Here is a 20,510-nt window from a genome sequence, read left to right as displayed (position 1 = left end):
CAAAGAACCTCGGTGTATTGATGTATATTTTGCCTTCCTCAAGTTCTGTTCAGTAATCTAAGTGGGGGAGATTTGAATTCAGAAATGTTGTAATCAGACCAGAGTTATGTAGTATCTTGAGTGATAGCTTCATGTTTGGTGAACCCGACCACCATGGAGTTTTCTGAACACATCGTTACGCAGCCTAAGAAGGTGCAAATTTGAACATGTTTACCATTGTCATTTGGTTTGGGTTTTTCCCCATTTAATAACAGTAAAACCAGGGAAAAAAAAAAAAGCCTTGAACTTCCTTCCTATATGAGTTTTTCTACAAAGTGCTATATAATTTTTGATTCACTCACACAACTGGCTTATTCTACTGGGTGAAAATCACAGGTGAGAATAGGTGCCAGAGTGAGGAGAGTTTGAATGCATGTCTGCCTACAGTCCGATCTGGGCATTCCTTACAGAATGAATCTGAGTATTAGGCTGTAGAGGAAAATCTAGCTCTGTGTGTTCATATAGGATTAAATAAAAATGTTACCCCTCTTAATAAGCCAGGACTCCATGAAGGATGACTTTTTCCTGGCTGGATCAGGGAGTGTATCCGTTTGCAGGGACTTCTCCCATCTTCATTTTTCAGTTTCATGAATAATAAAAAAAAACAAAAAAGAAAACCACAAACAAACAAACAAAACAACCACAAAAAACCACCACAAGGAAACACCCCACTTGCTAAACAAGTTCATAAATTCCCAGCACTTCTTTCATCATCAGAAGGACCAGGGGAAAAACACTGTGTAAAGAGCATTGAATTACACTTGTGACCGGGTCCTGTAACTATGCTTCACAATGAGGTGTTTCTCAGTTTTTTGACCAACACTGTAGGAATAATTTGAGACACAAAGGGAGTATCATTTTACAGCATTCCAAAACAATATTTCATCTGGAAAATGAATACTACCTGTAGAAGCTAAAGACAGGCAATCCAGCTATCAAAATGCTCCTCATTTCCTATCCTAGGCAGCTGAAACAAAACAGATGTCACACACACACACACAAAAAAAGTTAAGGAGAAAATATTGACCAAAATCTAAACCATGTCACTAGAGTTCAGACATGAACAGTGAGGCAGGGTTTAGACTCATACAAACTCCTTGTAAAAGACTCATGCTTTCTACACCCTGAAGAAACGTGATGGAGGAAATGTAAATAGGCAAATTACACGAGAAACATGAGCATTCTGTTAAATATTGTGAACATTTCATTAAACATCATACTGCCTGTAGGCAGTTTGTGGTGGTTCCTAACACAAATCTTTTATGGTTGCTGCTTTCAACTCCTTGATGATGGTGCAGTTTCCAAATATGCATTATTGATGCTGTCCTAGTAGTATATTAACATCATTTAGACAAAGAGAAGGACACAGGTTGTTTAAAGAAGATGGGAAAAATGTTGAAGAGATTGGGGATGCAGAGAGGGAGACAATGCTCACTCTAACTGTTTGGAAAGGTCTAATTTTCAATATCTTAGTGTTTAGCCCAAATAATTGGAAAAGGAATAGCCTGGGGACACAAAACCAATCCTGAACAGTTTTAAGTAGAGGTTTGTACATTTTCTTGTAGTATTGAAAAGCAAATGGTAAAAACAAGTATATTGCTATTGAAGTACAATTTCATCTATCCTCATAGCTTCTGCAACTGTGTTAATATAATTTTGTCAATAATCATGTATATTAATTAGCATTAGTACTAAAATTAGGACAAAAGGAACTACAGACCTTAGCTGAAATTTTGGTCCTTTGTTGTAAACATTACATACATAGTACTAAAGGATCATGGGATCTTCAAAAGGCATAAAGTTCTGGATGGGTCTCAGAGGATAAGACCCTGCTTCCTATCCATTTCCCAATAGAAATGATAAATCTTACGATAAAATAGTTGTAGATTGTGCAGCTACTCTGATTGTTCTTTCTTTTCCATGTAAAACCAAGTGTGTTTGATCAAAACCACCTCCTTTAAAAACATCCATAATCTCACGAATGGTGTCAGCAAAATGATCATTAGCAATAGCTAGTAGCTTTGTTAAAATGAGCCTAAAATTAAGGTTGTTTGAGAGACATCAGAATTTATTCTGCACAGGAAGATTCTTTCCCCTGTGTTTTACTCTACTGAAATTCCTGATCTGCAGGAACTCCTGAAGTAAAGAATGTGCTGGTGGATAAAACAAAAGAAAGCAATGTGAAATGTAAGTATGGATATTTTCTTAAATATGAAGAATTAAATATGTGAAAATTCCATTAAATAGGTGAAGAAAAAAAAACACCATATGAGACAGTCAGCACATTTTAAATATTTACAGGTATTCTATTTTATAATATATACATTTATGTTATAGTTTTTAACACATATTCTTAACATTTTTTTTTGTAGATTATTTTTAAGAGCCTTTTAACTTTTATATTCTGGACTTTTCCTGTAAAGCACTGGGAGTGGAAGAGGCAAGACTTTCTCCCCATTGTTTGCCTGTTCACCTTTTGCTATTGAAAACTATGTGTCTAATGCAATCACATAATGCTGGGAAGTCGATCTTTGGGGAAACCCCCCCCACCATTTATCAAGAAGTGCCAGCATTACCCATAGCAGTCCCTATACTTTGACATCAGCATGAAATCTTTAATGTGGATGTTAAAGGATTTAATGCCTTCATTTTAATTTTTTTAATAACAACCAGTCCAGGTCTAGGTCTGTGAATGATGATGCCACATTTTGTTAAACTCCTGAGCATGAAAACCTAGATCAAGCTGACATTGAAGCCAACAGCATCCCACAGGAGTTTCCATCAAAGATGTATTGTGCTTTATGAGGGCCATGTAACTGGCTCAAATCTCAAGCAAGAAATTGCCAGTAAGTTAAGAACAGATGTACTTAATTTTATTCTTATGGGGGGGGGAAATCATGGCCATTACATTAACTAATGAGGGCATTGCACAGGCACAGGTTATAGCTGTTTGTCTTCCAACTCCTATGTTTCTAGCAACAAACCTTTATGTTGGTTTCTTATGGGTGTGTCTTTATCTATATATTATATACCTCCTAAATTTTGCATTTGCCATAGTGATTTCTGAAAATGGTAGCTAGGAAAAGGTACTACTTAAATTGAGTACAATTTCACTTTTTATTTATTCTATTTTATTTTATTATGAATACCTCACTAGAAAGCTATCACCTGAGGAGCTTTGCAACCCCAGGCAGCACCATTTTTAGGGTCTGAATTTTACTTTGTCCTACTTTATGGATGACTTTCTTTTATTTCAACAACTGTCAGTCTTAGAGTATGCTTGACTTTACTACAGAATGTGGTACCAGCTGAAGTGAAGGAAACCCCCCCTTCCATTAATATATTCAGACTTGTACTGTCACCTTTGAAAAACTGAGCTTTCAAGCTTACCTATAGACTGAGGATAAGCCTTGAAAAAGCCAGTTATAAAGAAGTCTTGGTAATGGTATTTCTGAACATGTTTGATAATTACTTGTCAATATTATATTTTTAGTGTTTCTTCCATTGCTGTGATTTCACTAAAATTGATAATCAAGGATTTAACTGTCTGTTCTGCACTTGCACTGAAGGAGAACATCTCATCATTTGATTGCACATACGGAAGACTTGTCAAAACCACTTACATTTGTCTTTAAATGTGAAGTTCAGCATCGTTATAATCACACAGGTGAACCCTTTACAAATTGACAGACAAATCATTTTAAAAGGTAAGAAGAGAACATTTTTCTAAGCATAATTCCTTCTTTGTTCATACATTTAGTTCAGAGTTGCACTGGTTACAACATACTGTGGATGTAGAGTGTCCTAGTGGTTACTCCTCGTAATAGCAGTAATTAATTGTTAAGGAAATATATTAGGAAATACTTTTTTTAATTATGTAATCATCATTAGACTGAAAGGTACTGATTATGCATTTAAAAATGTGGTTAAAATAGTTTTAACTGAAAAATAGTTGCATGCTCTGATTCAGCTTATTGACAAAGGATGAGAATAATTTTCATTTTCCAATCACTTGCCTGTTCTGTATTTAGTGCCTCAAAACTGTTCTTGTTTCCTCATCACTGAGAATTAAACTGGCCATTTCAGTTTAGTGCCTAGGGAAAGGCTAAGGTCTTGTGGGAGGCCTTATTGCAGTCTTTCAGTACTTAGAGGGAGCCTATAAGAAAAATAGGGACAGTCTTTAGTAGGACCTGTTGTGACAGAACAAGAGTTAATGATTTAAAAGTAAAAGAGGGTAGATTTAGCTTAGATACAAGGGAGAAAGTTTTTACTGTGAGGGTTGTGAAACACCAGCACGTGTTGCCCAGAGAGGTGGAGGATGTCCCATCCCTGGAAACATTCAAGGTCCAAGTGGTACAGGGCTCTGAGTAACCTGATCCAGTTAAAGTACTCCCTGATCACCGTGAGGGGTTTTGACCTAGGTGACCTTTAAAGGTTGCTTCCAACCTAAAGTGTTCTATGATTCTATTTGGTACTACGACTGATATTAGCTGACTGTTTTAAACAAGTATCAAGGACTGATTCAGTGTGATTATAAATACCACCTTTTCTACTTCTACAGCCACTCTTCATAGAGTAGTTAGGCATGGGGGTATAATGACTTAGGAAAAAATAGGTGCTAGGCAATCAAGTTCTTCCTGAGATAAACTGAAAAGGGAAAAAAAAAGCCCATTGGTTCAATGTAAGAACATTTTGTTTCTGCAGTTTGCTTAGATTTTTATGCAGAAATACATAGTAACAAGCCCCCAGAAAACAGAACAAAAATGGTATCTGTTACTCAGCCCTTCAAAATAAAATGCCATTTTGCTTTGGTTGTTTCCCTAGTAAAACTAAAGTGAAGATGTTTATTTGTATAGGGGGGAAAGTGATAGCATATGCAAAACAGCAATTTTTTTTTACCATAACTAAGAATTATTTTTGTATGTAGTAGCCTTCATGTTGTAGATATATAGGACTTCCATTCCCAGGATTGCCAGCACAAAAGAAGAAAATAGTGAGAGAAGCCAACATATGAACAGCAGTCTTTTAAATGCTGGGGATATGGGAAGGCCTGCTGTGTCTCATTATATTTGTGTATTTCATACTGCAACATGCAGATGTATGCACATGAATAATTTTGAGCACAAGAGCTTTAATCCCCTTGAAGAAAATGGAATCAGTCAAATGTGTAAAGTTACAACATGCATTCATGGTTTAATGACTGAAGCTTTAGACCAAGTTCTGAGACACTGACTTTGTTTTCAAACATCTCCAGTTTTCAGCATATGTGCATGAAAGAATAACACTTCTGGGTTCATGCTCTCTGTTTGCTGCCTTCTGCATACAACTGGGAAATCTGATTTTTTATATACTGGATTACTTTAATACTAGAGAGTGAGGTATGAACTATTATTTTTGAACTCCATGGATTTGTTTACTTTAATTATAGGATTGATAGTCTCTGTCACAATATGCCTGCCATTGTGTGGACTTTAAGTGAAAGATAGGCTGCGAAAGCACACAGCTCTCTAGTTGATTTCAGTCTTCGATGCATTCACTAAATAATTCAGTATCACTAATGGAAATCTGATCTTAGTGCAGGAATGGGGATGTGGGGCACTTAGTTGCCAGGGTTTGGCAGCTCAATAGCTTGGGAAAAATAATGCAGAAAAAGGTGAAGAAATCTAAACTACTGTTGAGTTCTCTTCTTAGCTTTCCTGGAATCCCGTTACTTCTTCCTGGAGCTGCTGTTGGTGGCAGCTAGGGAGGGCAAGAGAATGAAATCTGTATTTGCATTGTATCTGAAACAAGCAAAACAAGCTCAGCCCAAGCTGATCTTTTTACTGGTGTGCAAGGGGTGGCACCTTTTTTTTTCTTTTTTAAAATCAGTACATCCTCATTCTTCTCAGCAGTGGGACTGAAAACAGTGGAGCACTTCTTGGGAGCAAACTGCATAAAACTTTGCCCTCTGACTTTGTAGTCGGAGTTTTAGAGTCAGACTTTTCCATGGGCATCTTTGGAAAAAAGTGCAAACTCTTCCTAGAAGCTGATGAGATCCAAATAACTACCTTTGTCAGGTGGTATGCAAAATGACTACCTAAAAGTACTGAGATCCCCAGCTTCATAGAGAAAATTGGGTTCTTTTCAGAGAAAACCAACTCACTGAGTGAAAATTCGTTATGGGTGACTTTCTACATTTTGGCAAAAAACACATCTAATTCTGTGAGCTTCTTTCCCCCAAATTGTCTTGAGCATTCACTCATTGAATTGGTTTTCTGACTGGGATCTAATACTTCTGGATGATGAGAACATTTGCTTTCATACATCAGAATAATGACAATCATAAATCAATTAGAAGTCCCTTTGGATTTTCTTACAACCCTAACAGTCACTTTTCCTTTTTAAAAGAAAATTCAGCCCTATCTCTCTTTTTCATTAGGTTGCAAATTTCTGGGCAGGGTAGCAAAGAGGATACATAAAAGTAGAAATTGGACTTCTACATCTGCCAGTCCATTCCTCAGAGTGGAACCAGTAGCTGTAATCAAATGTCAGGAATGTTAAAGTATCTCTGTCAACCTGCAAGCAAATTCTCTTTTCTAGTTTAGCTGTTATGTTCAAACTGGGGAAAAAAAACCCTAATAATCAAACCCTATTTTTTTTGTAGTACAGATTTTTTTCTATATGTCACAAGAAACACAGTTCCAGAGATTACATAGGAAATAAAGTATTGGCTGGAAAACAAAATCAAGGAGGAACAAAATAGCACAGACATTCTGGAAATAAGACTCTCCAGCTTCACGGTTCTTTCAATAAGGAAAATATCCTTGTGGTGAGTAAATGGTCATACCCTATGACCCATCCATCCCTTTTCTCTGTGCTGTCCTGTTCTTTCCCACTGGGAACCAGCAAAATAGGCACCTTTGAGGCTGTGGTTAACACAGAGTTGATGATCTTTTCTTAAGCAAAAGGAATTTCCCAAAACTGCTGCATCTGCCAAATGTATCACCTCCTATGTCTTTATGAATTCTGTCTCAACAGCAAAGGTTCAGTCAAGAAATTCAAGTGTTATACTTTATTAATATCAAAACCATCCAACATAGTGGGAAATTTGGGCCAAAGAATATGTTCCTGTGTTTGTACAGTCTTTATTGTGACAGAAACCTCAGTTAAGCCTCAAGGTGCCTTTGAGACAGAAACAATGTTAACATTAAAACATATTGACTTTTTATCAATCAAAACCTGATACTTTCTTCTTTTCAGTCATAGGTGTTTCAGACAATAATCTGTCCACTGAGGAGCTGTGTTAACCTCATCCGCATTTTTATTTTGGACCTTCTGAATCAAACCCTAAACTGTATCACACAAACCTAGTTTCTGAGCGTGTAAACTCAGTCTCAAGAAATTCACTTCTGGACTATGGAAAACTAAGTATGGGGAAAAGTTGTGAGCAAATCTGAGCAAAGATTTTCTGTAGACATAGCTTCTAAAAGTTAGTGGACAAATGAGACTTCCAATGTCATGCACATCTTTGTGGGAAACTCTTGCCTTCTCTGGAAAGTTTCCATTGTTTTCTGAAAAGCTGAAAATGTGAAGTTCCTATTGTTTTAGCTAAGACTCAGATTTCTGTAAGGGAAGGAAGAAATCTCTACCCACTTGGATGAAATTTATTTTGGTTTCGATTCAGGTGAGGTTACAGATCTGCTTTTGTCCTCTTTCCTACTTTCTCTTTGTTAGTCAGACATGATTGACCATCTGTAATGTGCTATTTGTGGTTGTGTGGAGAAACTGAGGGCTTAAAGTGTCCACAGCTACCAGGTGTTTTTTGATGAAAAGTGTCTTTCTCTAAATGTTTGTGGTGCTTAGCACCGTGATGCCAGGATTTCATTGAGAAGCCCTTCGGAAGGTGGAAGACAGCTATCGGGGATCCATTCACCTTTGCACGCTCTGAAACATGGAGATGAAGTTTACTATTGAGTGCTCATTTCCACTCATCCAGCGGCTAAAAAGATAATTGTCTCAATTTCAAGCTATCACTTTACTCTACAAATCAAAACTGTTATTTTAAATTACATCACTGTCATTAAATCTGCCAGTGGTGCAAATCCTGAGCAGCCATGCCAGAACTAAATGCATAACTGTGTGATGAAAAGAAGATGCCAAGGTGTGGATGGAAGGGACTAGTTCACTTTTCTAAGAAAGACTCCAGGTGGGTGCAATTGCCCACGCTGGGACTAGCTGCACAGTGCTTTTCATTGTCACAGATGGTAGGTGTTAGATGATGTAATGAGTACGGTGCCAGACAAATTACTTTTTTAGCTCATTCCTCGGGAAACAGGAGAGGAATCTGAACTGGATTTCTGTGCAAACCTGGAGCAGGAGTTGCAAGCTGTAACCCCAACTGAGACCCAAGCAGTCAATGAGCCCTGTCTTTCCAACCAAAGGCAGATACTTGCTCTGGGGATCAAGAATTACATAGAAATTGCCCAGAGTTTGGAACAAGTCCAGTTAGTTTTAAATTAAGCTGTGGATTGGGGAACACTTTTATTCAATGGATGTAATGAACCTAAAAGTTGGAAAAGCCTGCTTGTAAATGAAAGCCTTGATATAACTCCAGCAACTACAACCAGAAGCATTGAAACACCATGACAAAAACTGGTCTCGTGGCATTTTCAGCCCAAGTTGAAATTAAAAGCTGGGGCATTTTTTTGTGGTTGTTTCGTTTGTTTGTTGCCTTTTATTTTCTTTTCTTTGTTATTGCCTTTTGTTTTCTGCCTCCCCAGCAGTGTTCCCAGTCCAAAACAGTTGCGGGCCAAGTGCCAAGCTAGAAGTCAGGGAGGCTAAAGTTAGAGCTCCGCAAATCCCGAGAGCCAAAAGCCACTCGGCAAAACCTGCGGGAGTTTGTACCTGGGAAGGTAGCTGAAGCCCCGGCGAGCCCTCGTACTGCCCAGAGAGAGTACCGCGAGGTGTTCCCCAGGCCGGCGGATCAGCGCCTCGGGTGCCGTGAGGAAAAGGAGGGGAAAACCCTTAAAACCCTGTTACCGGCCCGCGGGGCAGCCCAGCCGGAGGGGGCTCGCCTTTGGTGCTGGGCGCAGGGGGAGCTGCAGCAGAGCCCCGTCGGCCAGAGGAGCCCTCCCGTTCCTCCCCCTCCACACCCCTCCATCTCCCCCGGTTCCAGTGACGGCGGGGGCGAGGCTGCCCCGCGGGTGACCCGCCCGGCGGGCGCGCCCCCACCGCATCACGGGAGGGGGCAGCGCGGCCGCTCGCTCTGCCCCGGCGCCCGCCTGCCTCCCTCCTCTCGCCGCCTCGCTGCAGCCCGGGCTCTGCTGAGTCAAAGCGCGGATCAGGTTCCCTGCCTCCAGTATAAAAATCTCGGCGAGAAATCTCCTGCTGGAAAGAGAGACGGGGCGCAGGAGGAGCGGAGCTTGAGGCGGCGACCGGCGAGACCGTCTGTGGGGAAGCGAAGGGACGCGCTGCGGCGGCACCGCGGCAGCCGCTGCTCACCGGGGACACCCGCGGCTCACTCTTCTCAGCTGCAGAAGAGCTTTTTTTTCTGCCCGAAGTAAGTCCAAGGGGGCAGGGGGAATCATGGGGTGCGTTCGAGGGATGGTGCCCCCAGGGCACACTGCCCCTGGGGGTGAGTGAGGAGCGCTTCCCCCGTTCTTCCCTGCTGGGGACTTGCTTCAGCGGGGCTCCGCGGCCCGGGACCCACGTCAGCGATGGGGCTCGGGAGAGGGGTCGTGGGGTTGGGTGGGAGCCCGGACCCAGCCGTGTGGTGGTGGGCACCTGTAGCCCCAGAGACACCTGTCCGAGCAGCGAGGTCTGGATTCCGGGGAGCAGGGACGTGGTGGCGGGGCTTTGCCATGGTGGGAAGCGCTACCGCTGGTGGCTGCCGCGGGTCGGTAAGTCGGAGCGCTAAAAAGCCAAGGCAGGCTGAGGAGAGCGGTAGCGGTGGGGGACATAAGCCAGTGGGAAAGGGAGGCAGAAGTCCTCGAGCTGGTCCTTCCGAGAGGACAAAAGGGCAGCGGAGTGACCCCAGCGCGGCAAACCCCCTACAGGTCCCAGTTGCCCTGTGCCAGCAATATCCAGGCAGAGACTCAGAATATAAGGTTAGATTGCACTCTCAGACTGAGCACTTTGATATTTTTCTTGGGACTTTGTCTTCTTATCCCTAGTTTATTTCTGGTGAAAGAACTGGATCTAGCTAGTGCTCATAGAGCTGTTCAAATTGCCATCATTAGTTTTTTCGTCTCTCTTTTTCTTCTCGAGGGATAGGTTGGGAGAAAATATGACTTAACAATGGTGAAAACTGTTTCCTCCTGTTGAGCATGCAAGTTGTTCTGCGAACGTGTTGTAGTTTCTGACATTGATACTTCTAACTCCTTACTGTCCTTCATCCTCTCTCTCTTTTTAAAGTAGAGACTTGTACAGGGGAAAGGTGGTCTTCATTTTTGGGGAGCTCATGTGCTTTTTCTATGTCTTCCATTTGGCTGTTGGTGGTGAATGCTGTGCATTAGCTTAGCTACACTCTCTGAAGCTGGATTCTAGGATGTAAACTCTGTGGAGATTAGTTGGTTCTTGAGAGCATTATGGAAATGTTCATGATGTGCATTAAAGCTTTGTGAGATAAGCTTGCAGATATGGATAGTGTGAGGTGTTTTAACTAGGTCTTGTTTGCTCTACATGACTTGTGCTGCAGTGGAAGAACACTTCAGCTTTTAGCAAAGTTCAACTTTTTGGACAAGAAGTACATAACTGCTTGTATTAGGGAGGAAGGACAGAGAAAGAGAGTAAGAAGAAAGATATGGGAAAAGTCATAAAAAATACTTGTATTTTAAAGTTTCTGGCCAATGTGCTTGAGAAGATTTGCAAAGCAAAAGAATTATTCTCTTCTGTGTATTTCTGTTTCCTTCCTGCAAAGAAATAATAATTAAGAAAAAGAAAAAAGTCTGATCTTTTGATCGAGGCATGCTCTGAAGAGAAAAAGGAACCTGCATGTTTGTTAAAAATTAGTTGTTTTGCTGTTGTAATAAAAAATTGTTGTGAATGAAGAGGGTACTTCATTGGAGAGGTCAAACACACACAAAAAAAGCAGTACCAAAGGAACGTGATGCATAGTTTAGTGACTCTTCCTAAAGAGTAGGGCTTTAATATACTCTTGTCTCCAGGCTAAGATAAACTCTTCGGTGACTTATTACTTAGTAAGTTTCTGTCCTTCAATCTCATCCAAAGCTTCATGACTTTAGTGTGCTCCACAGGAAGCTCTTGGGTGAAAAAAAGGGAACCCAGTAACTAATCTTTCTTTTAAAAATGATAAGCCTTTGTTTATAGTGTAGATGTTGCCTAAGAAAAGCACTTATTGCTATTATCTAGGTATCTATCATCAGCTATTTGAAATGCAGTCTGTGGCTGATACTTCCATGTCAGCAGAGAGATAGTCATACTATAGTATTACAAAACATGGTGCTATTATCCCAGTGCCTGTTCTCCTCCATGGCCATAGTGGCACTGAGGAAACTTTGAGCGCTTATCCTATTTCTAAAACAGCTGTACTGATGAATGTTTTGTTTAGATTCATCTTTCTGTAACAAACGTGAATAGTATTACTTAGCTGACTTCCAGCGGTCAGCAAGTGACTTCCCTGACATGTCTTGTGTTTCTTCTCAATCATTATGTGAATGGCTGTTTCTGAGTCCTCAGATAGCAATTAAAAATAATCCTTTACAGAAGCTCTGAAAATGCACTCATTTAGCTCATACTCTATTTTATTTTAGTGCGCTTTCTTGGCAGGGAAGATAGGATTTATCAAGTGTTACAGAGTAACGAGTGTTTCAGTGTAACACTAAGGCATTAGGGATGGATCTGGCATCATTCAAGGGACCTCCTGCACTCTTCAGGTCCCCTCATTACCTACACTCCCAACTGTGGTGTTTTCTGTGGGAACTGGTCTTTAACAATGTATGCTTTGCTTCAATATTTGCAACTCTTGCTGATCAGAGTATCCAAAGCGGTTTCATTTAGGGGATTCATTTCAGGACTTTAATTGAGGAAATCTCTTTGTTTCTAGCCTCTATAATAAACCATTCAAAATGCTGTCTTTGAACGAACTAGGTCACTGTAACGCATGCACACAGAGTGATTCTCATCTGCTTAGAGTAGCCTGCATTCGGTTGAGCCATATCCCTGGTGAGCTTGTCTCTGATTTATCCCTTCTTGGACTGGCTTGTTCACAGGGAGCTTATGCTGAAAATTCGCTGCTGGAGGTCATTCTCCATTCTTGGCATCTCTAGCAGCCTTAAGCTTAAATTGCAGCCTCATTTTCTATCCAATCAATACCACTCTTATGTCGCTGAGTTTCCATGGTGCCCCCAATCTTCTGTCTACATATTGATGTCTGACAGCAGGAATAGCATTCTGTGTTGCTATATATACTTACAAACCTGTCAAAACTATTTAAGGTCTGTCGCACTAATTTATATCCATATCCTGATATTATTTGTATTTGTTGAGCTTTGACTGATGGAACTCACTGCACTAAGGAATTGGCCCCAACAATGCACTCTAGGGATGGCACAAGGAATGGATGTTTTGAGAAGGGGAGAAAGACTCTTCTAGAGTAGCTGGGGTAGTCTAGAATCCTTTGAGCACAATAGGGTAATTTTGAAAACATCCAAGTCTCAATGGCTCCAAGTTAATGCTTTGGAAATCATTCTCCATTGTGCTGCTCTGAATGCATAGAGGGTCATCTCTGACGGAGCCATGAGAGGAAAATATAAAAGTGGGCATTGTTGAGTGTTCAGTGTGTGTTCAAGGAGAGTTGGGGGGAAATTTTTGTCAGTTGTTTTGCATCAATTTCTTCAGCCAAAGCACTGTGGAAAAAAGAAACTGAAGGAGCAAATGCCGTCTTCTGCAATGTGGATGTTTGCGTTTTGCTACAGTAACCCACAGAACATTGTAGTTGCATAAGAAATGGTATGGTGGTTTCTCTGTGGACTGATACAGCAGCAACTAAACAAGATGAGAAAAGGTATATCTTCTGTGTTTCATTAGCTTCAAAGGGACCTGGATTTTGTGCCAATGGTAGTAGATGCTGAATAAAGACCGGTATATATATGTGTGTGTTTATATATATATATATATATATATATATTCAAATATGCTTTGCAAACCATTGATCACGTATCAAACAGAGGTGGTCGTCAGCTGGAGAAACTCATTAATCTCACTACCTTTAACATGAGCTTGATCAAGCCCATGTAGGAAGAGCTGGCAGTCAGTAGGGAATGTTTCTGTTTAAAATTTTGTGGCTCTGAGTCACCAGAAGAGCTGATTTTGTGATGCCAAGTTTATTAATACTTTTCAGACTATCTTCAGACTCTTGCAGTCTTTTCACTAAGACTTTAAGACTTAAAAGGCCCCTTTGCAGGTGGTGTTTGTCATAGTGGTAGCTCAGTTTAAGTTTTCAGCAGTGGCTTACCATATGGTGGTAGAAAGAATCTGCAGGTCTTTACCAAACTAGCCACTGTCATAGCCAGTTTGTCTCATCTCATTTTATTCCAAGGGATAGAATCACTGAGCCATTTATAATATCTGCCTTTGCCTCCTGCAGTGGCACAATGGTGATTTATTTTTTTAGATTTTTTTCTCATTTCCTTCCTTGCTTACATATGTGGGAGTGACTTTTGGAAAATTGTAATAATTTTGCAGAGTGCTTTTTAATGTCTTTCAGACTGAAGGTTGAGAGAACACAGCTGTAGGCAGTTTCATGGGAGATGAGAAAGGGAAATGTGAATATAATAAAGAGCTAGATACATTACTGATGCAGCCAGGTGATTTCCACCCCCTCTGTCCCTCCACTCTAAAAAGCTACTGCCCTTTCTTGCCTTCCCAGAATAGCACTTTGGTTTCAATGTGAATAACCTCTGAAGGTAGAGTTGTCAAGTAGAGTTGACAAAGTAGAGCTGTGTGAGGTAGAACTCAGTTTAATTTTATTAAGAAAAATATATTAATATGTTAATTTGGGCTGTTAGGAGTATGTTGCTTGGCAAGTGCCATTGACTGCATGGCAGCTACAACAGAAGTAATGACTTTTAGGGCAGAAGAGCCTAACAAGAGTTGGAGATTTTCTGATAAAAATAGTCTCTGAAAACATATAATGCTTAGGGCTCTAGTCCACTGCCATTTAGTAAACTGCAAAGTTCAGTTTTAAACTGGACCTTTCTCCTCTGAGGCCTGCCAGCACTATTTCAGAGCTCATTAAATGTTTCATGAAAATGTTAGAAAAAGTCTTCCTTCCTCATTAGTCTCTACATAATTCCGGTATAGGTTGTACCTTGTAAACATCCCCTATTTAGCTGGAAATGAGGAGAAATTCTCTAATACTCCAGTCCAAATGCTTGCTTTGACGCTGTTCTGCAGCTCACTAACAGCATAAATGAAACAGAATTTTTGCTGTCTTCAAACAGTATTTGCTGGAGCAATTCACTATCTACAATTTCTTTTCCTTGGGGTAGAATCACACAGAACAACTAGGAGAGAAGAGGAGGCTGGATCGTCTCTTTCCTTCAGCAAGCCTCTTTCTATGCATCTGGGCTGATGCTCTTTTGCTTTAGTAGGGCTGGTCTCACTGGCAGTGGAGACAGGCATGGCACTAGTGATATCAGGAATGAGGCAGATGTGGATCGAGATCAGCCTTGAGTGCAAAGTTGATTTGGATCTTCTGAGCTCACTAAGGGAGATTGACCACTCTACTGTTGTCTTCAGAACATGACTCTGGTATCTACATAGCCCTGTTGTCCTAGGCTGTCCCTTAGGGTTAGAAAGGTTAAAAGCAGATAATTGTGCTCTCTGGGTATATGAGAGAGGAGGAGTTCTCTGTGTACTGAAACAAGCAGCAAATACATAGACATCACTGGAAGTCAGTGTCCCTGTCTGATTGCAAGCAATGAAAGTGACTGAACTGGCTTCTCAGATTCAATTCTATTGGATATCAGTCACAAAACTTGTTTTGTTCTTGGGCTTTGTTTCTCAGAGCGATGTGAACAATAGCATTAGTTTAATAACCAAGGAAAGATGATCTACTATTGCATTTAAGGCTTCCTTGTTTTGATGGGATCACTAGTACAACAGATTTATTTATGTATTTATCTTTTTAGCTATAGTTCTCATACATCATGTATCTCAAAGTGCAAAAGAGACTTAGCAGTGCAATGCAAATGTATGCATCCATCTGTAGCAGCAACAGAAGGCTCACAGTCTGGAGTATCTTTGCTTCTGTGACAGAAGCATCCAAAATATGCTTAATACTGTGTGTAGGTTGCTTTCATATCAAAACCTTTATATCTAAACCAAATTATTTTGGTTGGCTTTGGGTCTGGGTTTTATTTTATTTAATTAATTAATTTATTTATTTAATAGGCTTTAACCATGCAAGCAACAGTGGGAAGAGTGAAATTGGCTCACAATGCCTATTTTAACATTTCTGTGGTGCTCTTCTGAGCACTTTGTTAGATGGTAATGGATGGATCTCTTAAGAAAGGTCTACTGTTTTTGAAAGGGATATAGAAGGGGACAGAGACATAGCCTTGGTAAAAATATGACACATCTAATATGGTGCTGTCTCTTCAGCATTAGGACACTACAAGGTCACAGTTTGGTTTTGAATGAATGAACTTCTAACATTTCCATACTGAGATCTTTTTCATCTTTCTGGGAGTCATATTCTTCCTGTCAAGCATAGATTAATACTAAATCAGTCACACATCCTCCAACCGTTATTCAGGCAGAGGTGATGCTTCAGCAAGAGTTTCATCAGAATAAGGACAACCGAATTCAGCCTAAGATTTAGGAAGGCAACCCACCTCGTTGTTTTGGTTACACAAAATAAGTTAATAAGACACAGGTGAGTTAAAATGCTGGTAAAATGGTGGTGTCTCTTCTTGTACTTTCAAAGCAGAATCTCAGTACTTTGACTGGAAATGCCTTTGGAGTGAAGCATGTTTCAGTAAATTAAAGACAAGTCAAGAGATTATTCTGATGCTCTGCCCTGATTCTGGTGGCGAAATGCCTGAGTCTGAGCAATAACACTTAGTTGTTCAAAAGTAGCCCCCCCAAACACCGCCTTATTAAAACATAAATAGTTTGAACTCTTGTTCAGTGTACCTGGATTGTTTCTCCTGGAAACCCAGTCTTACATGGCAGAAGTTTAGGGTTCCTTCTGCTGCTGCCCCTGAGATGCAATGATTGCTTCCCAATAGCTTGTGCCACCTGACTGCCTGGTTGTTTGCTGGAGCTGCTGCCTTCCCAGAGGTCACAAACAGGTTTTTGTTTTCGCAAGAGTCACTTGCTTTTATTAGAAGCCTGCCTGGGTGCAGCTGATATGCAGTAGGGACTGAGGAGTGGAAAAAAAAAAAATCTAAGGGCAACAGGCAGGATTTTCAGAAATCTTCCAAAAACACTGCAAGCTTTGATTCAGGAACTTCATGTCATTTCACTTATTAAATCCTCACATTCCTAAGATGCCCCTTCAGCCCATGTTTCTTGTCTGATTTGGGCATTGTCAGATGCTTTTGCTAATCTCTGTAGTTGATGCTTGCTTAAGTGATTATTTGGCAGAAGAGTGTGAGCAGGCGTGTGTGTGATTGCCGTTGGCATGGCAGTTAGTATGATACGGCATTAGCATACTTGATCCGTGGTGCAGGCCGCCTCCTCTTCCAGGCATACTTATGCAGCTGGGAGAAAAACCCCAACAAAACAGAAATCCAAAACAAAACCCAACAGAAAGCCATTGAGGAGCCAGTTACGATATGGTGATCTTCCGGCCAGTTTGACCTAAGACCTACAGAGTTTGGAAGAGCCTAAAAGCTGCTCTATCTTTCCTTCTGTTAGCAACAATGAACACATGATCTAACAGCAGAGGATTTATAAATTGCTGCAGGGATTATAGGCTGCCTAAATAGGAGGATCTATTTTCCCAAATAGCATGGCAACCATGTTTATGGGGTGATAAAGAAGAAAAGGCAAAGTCCACTCCCTTCATGTTTGTTAGCTCAAGACCATGTCTTTAAATGGGACATGGAGATTAGTTTGTGTTTGTGACTCACATGTTGAGTGGCCATTGGGTTTACAGGTGTATGTGCTTTAGGAGGGATCAGTGTTTCTGTCAGTCACTTGTAATTGCATGTGCATGTCTCATGCACTGGAACAGCTTTGTGGGCTCATTTGTGCCCCATTGGAAACAGTGGGATTTACTTAAACAACGCAAACGTAAAATTATGTGTGAAAGCTTTGCTTGACCAGGGCCCTAAGGTGTAAGATTAGACACACTGAGCTGAAATAAAAACTTCTGCTGATATAGGAGACATCCAGGTGCATGCCCTTTATGAATGTGTGGGGATGAAATCTCTTGTGATAAAGTTTTATAGTAATACATTTTTTGTGGGGCCTTTTGCAGCTTCTTGATATTTTTCTGGACATCTGTTTAAGGAGCTGTTCCTGAATGCTATTTTTTTCTTCTTTTGTAAAATTCAAGCTATTGGAAAGCTGGTTTTCTCCTCTGTTTCTCAGTGTAAGCTTCTTGTGTCTATCTATGTTAACTTCACTGTTCTAAGATGTGGTGTGGGCCTGACATAACCTGTGGTGCTTTGAAAGTTCTGACTTTGTCACGATGAGAGATGGAGGCTGCCCTCTTCCCGCTAGGATCAGCCCTGGATATTTCTTCTAAAGAGAGAAAGCTGCTAGGTTTGCTTAACATCTAAAATGGTTTTATAAAGCTACTTGGGATTCAAGATGTAGGAAAATGGGGGAAATTTTCTCTCCTTGTCCCTCCCTACCTACAGAACTGGTCACATTTTCGTGATGAAAAATTCTGGAGTTTGAAAGGGGATAGGAATGGGAGGAAAAGTGGATGAACTAATTTCTTTTAAGTATAACTTTGATCTAGAAAACTTACTTTGAGGCTGCTTTCAAGAGACATTTGTAGATCTTTTTAGTATTGCAGAGCTGATACAATATTTACAAACATGTCATGTAAGATGACTTATGGTACCATAAGTGTGCTAGGTGGTCCTGGTCTTTCTATGTCTGCTTCTCTGTGCTCATGTACAGGATCTCCATGCTAATTTTCACAGAGGGTGAGAGCTTTTGAAAATGTCTGGAGACTGACTACTACTGTACAAGGAATGGATTAAAAAGCCAAGGTGGTATATTACAGCATATACTTTGTTCATTTAATTGCTTTAGTTCAGTTTGAATTATTTATGACTATATCTACAAGGAAATAGTCCTTTAAATAAGAGTCTCTCTTTGTTGTGCTGACTACAGCTGTAGGGGAGTGGATATGGAGACTGTTTTTGCAGAGAAAACAATGAGATGTATAGATGCTTTGCTCCAACACTGGGCTTTACACACATACATCATAAGTGAGCCTCTGGAGAAACTTTAAAAGCTGTGGGGAAGTGCAGTAAAAATGTGTTATCTAACTTTAGACTTTCCAACTGTGCAACATGTACTATAAGTGACAAGTTCACAGCTTTCTGTATTGACACTTTCAGCATGTGCAATGTGGCTCTAATTCTAGTTGGGATTTTACCAACTGAGATTTCTCAAGTAATTGTAGGTGGGAATTTCTTGTCTCATTTAAATAGGAAATTCTGAAACAAATGAAAAGCCCAAAGCAGGAGAAGTCTGTGAGGTGTAAATTATCTAAGTAAAGAAGTGTTGAGGTTGAAGTATTTCACATAAGGCTTATTAAAAGGGAAAATTTGGAGTTACTGAATTTGAGATTTCTCTTCCAGGTCAGTGAAATTCTAGTATGTACCTGAACACTTGCAGCACTCAGTGGGTATTGAGGGACTGGAAACAAGAACTTGAGCCTACATATGTGATACACTGGCTATAGTAAGCTCTTTGTAATGCCCTATGATGTCTAGCTGATGCTGTTCATTATGGCAATTTTATGATCACGATGTCTCACAAAAAGAGTAATGGGGAATGAGGAGCATTTTATCAAATTTATCTTTTCCTGATAGGTTTAATTATTTTCTTTTTTTCAAAGTATAATTGGGAAAATTAGAATATAATTTATATGCACAATAATTGTAAAGCGTGACAAAATTATTTGTATTGCAAAGTTCTTTATTACAAAATAATTGCAAACAATTGTGACTATATAAATATGTATTTTCATAATTAGCACTATTATAATAAAGGAATTGAGTGAAATTTAAATTTTGATTCTATTTCTTCCCAGAGTCTTCTGCATGTTGTTTTCAGATTCTCCACAGGACGAGGTGTCTGTGATTTTTAATTTTATTTTCTCTCTCTTCTACTTTATTTTATGTTCTCCCTGTATTATCATAGTTTCTGTTGCAAAAGACATTTCAGGCTTTGGTCAGTGTTAAATAGAATAATGGTCTGCCTGATGCAGAGTATGATTTTTTCTCAAATGGAAAGGAGATAGATATATATATATATTTTTAATCTGGTTTATATATGGTATCAATTCCCCCAGGTATAAAAAAAGAAGTATTTGGGGCTTAAAAGCTTTTTGGAATAGCAGAATTTACAAGCTGTAACAGCTGGATCCAGGTGAGCTGCCCACTTTGAGCAGCCTCACCTGCTTGTATAATTTCCTTGCTCAGATTCCTGTCTGATTCTGATTTTGATGTCTTGGAAAGTTAAACATTGAAGGGTAGCAGAAGTTATCCTTCTGTAGCAGAAGCTCTATGAGTCTGTGAAATAGGTTTGGATTTTTCGAAGATGCGAATCACACCCATTTAGTAGCAGTCCAATTGTACAAGATATGAAAGGAGATGGAAGAGCATAGGTCAACTTCTGCAAAACCAGGGTTATATGAACTGCTTAAAACTCCTTGTAAGTAACATTCATCTTCTTTAGCTTTGGATGTGCATAGATCTGAAATGGATTTTTTCCCCTGCTTTGGTTTAGAAGATGCATTTCCCTAACTCTGAATAGCTGAGGTTTCCTAAAGATTAATTCTCAGTTCCCGTGTCTCTAATGTCCTTATTTTCCTAACTCCCTCTTCTCTTTGCTTTAATCTCTCTAGTATTAGGTCATCCTTCATAAATATTACACGTTCTCTCATGTTTCTCAGTGATCTCTTAGAGTCCCATCCTAAGTGCCAAATGTTTCAGCAAAATTGTGCACTTATTTCAGCAAGAATGTTTAGTTGAAATTTAACCTGACATTCTATAATTGCATTCTAATTTCCATAGCCAAACTCCTTTCTTTAATGTTATAGTTCAAAATTTTAGAAGCACCATTCCAAAGCTTTGCCTTTCTGAAATTACTCTGCTGCTGTGCACAGGGATTTGACATCATTTGTCTGCAGAACTTTTTTTGGCATCTAGAAGTTAATTCAGTCATCATAGGTACATTGAGGTATGTAAGCATATTTTTGTTCCACTTTGGCGTGTCTGTGGTGGATTTTATCTGGTATCTCTGTTCAGTTGCCTGCTTACTTGAGAGGAGAAGGA

The 20,510-nt window shown here is 39.9% G+C and overlaps 1 protein-coding gene across 1 annotated transcript in view; it reads left to right on the top strand.

Annotated features, from left to right (window-relative positions):
• Nucleotides 1-9,288: 9,288 nt before the first annotated feature.
• The window catches only part of PTN (pleiotrophin), a 76,056-nt gene continuing 64,834 nt past the window's right edge, over nt 9,289-20,510 (top strand). Inside the window, exon 1 of the mRNA XM_068142166.1 lies at nt 9,289-9,577. The gene's annotated coding sequence lies outside the window, so the exon portion shown is untranslated. The remainder of the gene's footprint in view (nt 9,578-20,510) is intronic.

The sequence above is a fragment of the Melanerpes formicivorus genome, unplaced genomic scaffold (assembly GCF_026170545.1).
Source record: "Melanerpes formicivorus ecotype bairdi unplaced genomic scaffold, bMelFor1.0.p_v2 SCAF_8, whole genome shotgun sequence".
NCBI classification, from domain to species: Eukaryota; Metazoa; Chordata; class Aves; order Piciformes; family Picidae; genus Melanerpes; species Melanerpes formicivorus.
This window is presented reverse-complemented; position numbering and strand designations above follow the sequence as displayed.